The 5,953-nt window shown below is 36.5% G+C and overlaps 1 long non-coding RNA gene across 1 annotated transcript; it reads right to left on the bottom strand.

The window, feature by feature from the left end:
* Positions 1-22: 22 nt before the first annotated feature.
* Positions 23-1,305, bottom strand: LOC106333800. Its single transcript, XR_001268469.1, has 7 exons — positions 1,244-1,305; positions 1,073-1,147; positions 926-972; positions 784-823; positions 612-698; positions 460-538; positions 23-394 (listed from the first exon to the last, which is right to left on the bottom strand). It is a non-coding gene; the product is annotated as an uncharacterized LOC106333800 (long non-coding RNA).
* Between the last annotated feature and the right edge of the window lie 4,648 nt (positions 1,306-5,953).

Genomic DNA, 5,953 nt, shown 5'->3' with positions numbered 1-5,953 from the left:
ATGATCACCCAACGTGCCCCAACCCCCAACTGCAACTTTCAACTCACATGAAAACCATCCTATACTCCTAGCTGACAAAAACTTTTTAGTAGAGAGTTAGTGTGACATAGTCTAATCTGTGTTGACAGGACGGGAACAACAACCCAGAAGATGATATGCATGGATTTACATGTGTGTCATGCATGTGCTCTGATGGTGAGAAGCTATCTACAACTCACACTAACACCACCTGTGGTGCAGGCCCAGTATTTGCCTCCACTGAATGATATCACGACATCAACAGAAGCTACTGTGGCGAGAGCTCAGTTACGGAACCACATGTTACAGTGCCGGAGGGCGTACTCAAGAAACCACACAACGCTTAGCTGCTCAAGTAATTCATATGAAGTGTTTCCTGCATTTTATGAAGTCTGAATTGCAGTGTCTTTTTTATAACATCATTTGGTTACGCAAACTTACTTGTATGTCTTTAACGCTTCAATCGCTATAGCACATGAAAATGGATGAGCAGAATAAGTAAATCCATGCGAGAAATCACCTGAAATACCAAAAATGGTTTTTAAGATCAGAACATTTGAGTCTTACCACGTTAGGCATAACTAAAAACATACCTAGCTTGTTGCTTTGAGAATACATGACATCTGCTACTTTTTGACTCATAAGAATGGCTCCATCGGCATATGTGCTGGAGACGGTGCCTGCATATATTAAAACACTAACCAATCGTACGGGAAATTTGTCAACCGAGATAAAAAGCTACTAATCAGTTTGCAAAAATCTCACCTTAGCTAAGGACCGAAGATCTGGCTTGATGGTGTATTCACTTAAAGGCCAAACAAAATACAAATGGTTAGTCATGTATTTTTGTTCTCCATCGATTTTGGGGTCATGGTAATGAACATGGTTCAGTTAGATATGCACATACTTCAACAGCAATGAGCAGGATATCATACTGCAAACAACAGCTTGGACCTGCAGTACAGAAAGAGCCCAATATACTTGGTACTTAGTAACACAAAATAGCATAACCATTGCCAAATGTACTTAGTACCAATGAAGTTATAGAAATGACCTTTTCGAATTACGTAGCAGGTGGAGGTATCACACGAACAGCAACCATGACTGGTTCAGCGATAAAAGCACCAATCTAGAAATTAGATGATATTTGTGTTATATTGAGATGCCAACATCATCCTAACACATAAAGATGGCAATTTCCATAAGTAATCAATCGAATGTTTACTGTTTCTGGTCCCTCTTTAATGATAAGATCCTCTGCATTCTTGATTAATCTGGTTGAGAACCTCCGTTTCACCTGGACAAACAATTCTGAGGTTAGAATCAAAGATTACTTTTAGTGGTACAGTGGAAGTTTTTGCTGGAAGATGAAAACGCCAGTAGTGAAGGAGCACAAACGGTGCAGGTAAATCAAAAGTGCAGTGCTGGAAGGCTGGAAAAATGGATTACATTTGTTACCAAAAAAAGAAAAGGAGAATCTTTGGCACTTTTTTAGTAAGGAAGTGTATTTTTTCTTACCCTAAAAAACTTGTTGATATCAGAGTGGAGCCATGGTACCTGAAGATTATAGCATCGCACTTATAAGCACATTCAGATCTATAAACACAATCAAGCACACAAAACGACAAGCAAATATTCTTTTCTCACGATTTCTTTCTGGATATAAATTTATAATTTTATGCAATCAAAGTTTGTAAGGAAACCATCAAAAAAATAAGATGAATCACTGCAATATGGAGAGGGCTTCATGGCTTATTTATAGTATGAAGAATTAGGGGTAATGAAATCGATGTTGAAGACGGATCATTGAACTCGGCGTAGTGGGTTTAGAGGCCGGAAGAAGTTAAAGTACTCGCTTTAAGGCGTGAATCAATTAAAAGAAGTAACGTTTAGGAACACCCATGGGAGCAAGGGAAATCGAGAAGACGAAGACTTTGAGAATAGAAGTGGGCCCATAATAGATTGCTTATTACGTGTCGTACCAAAACTTGGCCCGATCAACACAACACAGCAAAAACAACATTGGAAGCTTAATTTAGGACTGCCACGTGTCATTGATTGCCCACCCTTTACTGCTGATGTGGTACAACGAGGGGAGAGCATAGTCTACTTTATTTATAAAGATATCTACTGTTTTAAACATGTTAAACTAAACATTGCCATCATTATTTTTTATCCACGGCTAGCTAGGTCTCAGAAGTTGCTTTAACATTTGGTCTAAGAAGTTGCATAATTCGTATTGTGGAAACCTTCTTAAAGATTAAACGATTTTGCATTAGTAAAAGCAAATCTAATATGCAAAACAGTTTCATTTGTTAATTAGAGCAAAAACCAAAACCGGATTTTACGTAACAAAAACTGATATTAAAAAATTAGAGGTGACACGTGATACGAAGGGGAGGATTGGTGAGTGATGTACCTTTATATTTTTTGCTGTAAAATTTAATCTGTAGATTTATTTGCTGTACCTTTCCTTGCTGTAGATTTCTAAAACATTAATTTTTTGCTCTGTAAATAAAGCTCTCCACAGCCATATTTTGATTTTGCAGAGATTTTTTTGTTGTGAGTTTTTTAAGGAAAGCAAAGCTCGATTGGTTGACATATATAGCTTTAGACTAAATTTTGGCTGTCCAGAGCATCTACAGCTCCAACAAATCATCCCCGAAGTCACAGTAAAAGCGTAAGTGGTAGCTTCTAATTCTATCATCTTATTAGTCATTAACGCGCACCAACGTAGACCTGGACACGGATCATATATCTGAGTTTTTGAAGATATTTGTGATTTGCTTCGTATGTCACGGATATCTAATTTTTCGATTTGTTTTGCTTCGGAAAAATACGGATATTAAAAAAAACGGATATCCAGAAAATAAATAGATATTTGCGGATATTTACGAATACTTACGGATATCTCATATGTTTTGATTAATACAAATAATCTTAAAATTTTGATACGAATTTATTTTGTAAAATATGTTTTTGCATGATATATATGATAAAAAAATTTTAAAAATAGTGAATCTACATATTTTGTAAATTTTTTGAACTTAGTTAACAATTATAATAACACAAAACTTAAGAAAAAAATTATAATTGTCATAAATGTGTTATCTTCCTTTAATGTAATACTTTTATATAAGTAATAATGTGAATATAATTTATCAAATCATATGTTAGAATAATAATTATATAATTTTATACATTAAAAACTTTAAAATAATCAAGATATACAAGTATTTATATATTGCCGGATCGGATCGGATATCCGCTTCACACAATTTTAATATTTTTGATTTGCTTCGATTTTAACGGATATTGATTTTAGTACTTGATTTGCTTCAAAAGTTTACGGATATCCGGAATTTTCGGATCGAATCGAAACGATAACGAATCGGATCAAATTTAACGGATAAAATGTCCAGTCTTACCAACGTCCACAGTCACCATAGAAAAATGAAGATATGTTTTAGTTTGAATGGATCTGAAAGATGAAGAAAAATGAAAAATAGAAAAAACACAGAAGACACGTCTCTTAATCAAGCTCCGTAAGCAACGTCTCTTATGAGGCAGCTGTCAAAACATGAGTGGGTTGAGGTAAGGTTTGGTGTTTCGACCTTCTCGACTTCTGCAAACTTCATCCATGGCTGCTGCTGCTCACACCTTCCTCTCCTTCTCATCGCCTACGCACCTCCTCGTTTCTCCTTCGCCCACCGTCGCCAATCTGTTTCCTTCTCCGCCTCCTCGAAGAAATCGCTACCAGTGGTTTCAGCCGCGAAGAAAGCTGTCTCCGTGCTCAAGGGTAACTCCGATGTCGAAAGAGTTGTTACTTTGACACAAGAAGACACAAGTCCCTTCTCAATTTTGATTCTGAATGTGTAATTGGATCATTGCTTAGTGTTTACATCGTATCTGATTTTCAAAATCACCAAGATTCCTTCCTTTTCTCCCAATCAGTGTTTGGCTTACTCGTTAGTTTAAGCTGCATTGGGATATAGAGAGTAAGAGAGAGTGTTCTTGGATGTGGATGAGAAGATTCTTGTCACTTTTAGGAATCATGATTGATGTTTGATCAACTTTAGTGGATGATCCTTCATCCATATTTTTTTTTGCATAAAAATGAAGTCTTTGGAATGCGTTTCTGTGATGATTTCAGCACCGTTGATTGATTTAGTTTTCAACAGGTTAGATCAGGAACAAATCCGCTTGAAAGAGCTGCCTTAAAGATGGCAATACTTGAATCTTTTGCAGAAAGCGGTTCCCTACTCACCATGGCAACCACACACACATCACGGAGAGCTTAAGATGCTTAAATACATGTTTTATATTCTGCACTCTTGCCGTTTTTTTGGATCATCCAATGTTTTAGAGAGTATTAACTTCTATTTTTTCACATATTTTGGTAGCAATTCTTGCGTTTGAGAAGGCTTGCATGGAGTTTGATGACCTGAACTTGAAGCCCACTTTCAAAATCTTGTGGGGAGTACCAGGTTTAGCTACTGAATCATCTAAGACTATTTTCTTACCCCTGAACATCGGCTTTATAATGTTTCACTAAGCCATGTCTGAAAATGATCGTCAGGTCGTTCGAATGCAATAAACATAGCCGAAAGATTGGAGCTTCCATGTGATATCATCAATAGTGCTCGTGGACTATATGGTTCTGCAAGTGCGGAGATCAATGAGATCATACTTGACATGAAACGGTACAAGCAAGATTATCAGAGGCTTTTAAACGAGTCACATCGTTATATAAGGTAAGAAGCTATGGTTGTCTCAGAGCATTAAACAAGATTCAAGACCCATGAATCAGGAGCTTGCACACTCTTATAAGCTTCTCTTTATGGTTCTTAACCTTGCTCAACGAGCTGAGTGTCAGGTATTGTATCGAGGAGGAGGAAAATCAAATGTTTTATAATTTTTTTTTAAAAACCCATAATTAAGAGACTTGCAATAAACTCCTAAATGTTCAAATCTCTTTCTAAGTCTCTTAACTCACTTTTACACTTTAAAAACTATTAGAAATTAGTTAAGAGACCATTTAAAAGGTTTATGGATAATGATGCTCTGACGTGCAACACAACCGCAAGAAATTCATCACAGAAAACGTTAATTACAAAGTAGGCAACTATACAATTTCTTCTATATTTTCATAAGTTAAAACTTTTAAAATAATTTTACAGTACTAATCACTAGTAAATACCTCTACGTTTTACGGTTGAAATAAATAAATTGACTTCTGTTAAAATTTGAGAGAAGATTTGTGAGAATGTGTTGTATATTTCTTATTGGTTACACCACTATATATAGTGGTTCATACAAGGTGAAGTCAAAGGGAGAATTGATTACAAAGATACTCTACATATTGACATGGTCAAACTCATAAAGACTAATGTTGAATGGGTCTTCCATGTGGCTGGATGTAAACCCCCAATGGACTCTAGTCTTGAACTTGTATGGTCTAAGTTATGGACCATCCACTTTATGATTACCCCCCCCCCCCCCCCTTGGATGCCATAACGATATAGGGTTTGTAACATGCTAATGTTTCCTCATTAAAATCTCTCTTGAAAAACCCAAAACCCAATGTGGTAAAAGGAAAACCAAAGAAAGAGAAAAGAGTAAAACACACATTACTCCCCCTGATTTGGACATCACTGAAGGTCCTTGAGTCTACGCGTGCCAATCTTGTTGCGTGAACTTCCTGAATGTGCAAGAGGACAATGACTTGGTGAAGAGGTCGGCTGAGTTTTCACTAGACCGGATCTTTGATATACCCGTCTTCGAGTTAAGCAATGCAAGCATCATTATCTTCATATATGATGGTCGGACCCGTTGGGTCGCATATGGACGCATAATGTGGTCCTATACCTTTTGTTCAAAGATGAACTTCGATCTTATAGCTTATCTTTATGATAGCTTATTCATTCATACCACA

Source organism: Brassica oleracea, chromosome C3 (assembly GCF_000695525.1).
Source record: "Brassica oleracea var. oleracea cultivar TO1000 chromosome C3, BOL, whole genome shotgun sequence".
Lineage (NCBI taxonomy): Eukaryota > Viridiplantae > Streptophyta > Magnoliopsida > Brassicales > Brassicaceae > Brassica > Brassica oleracea.
This window is presented reverse-complemented; position numbering and strand designations above follow the sequence as displayed.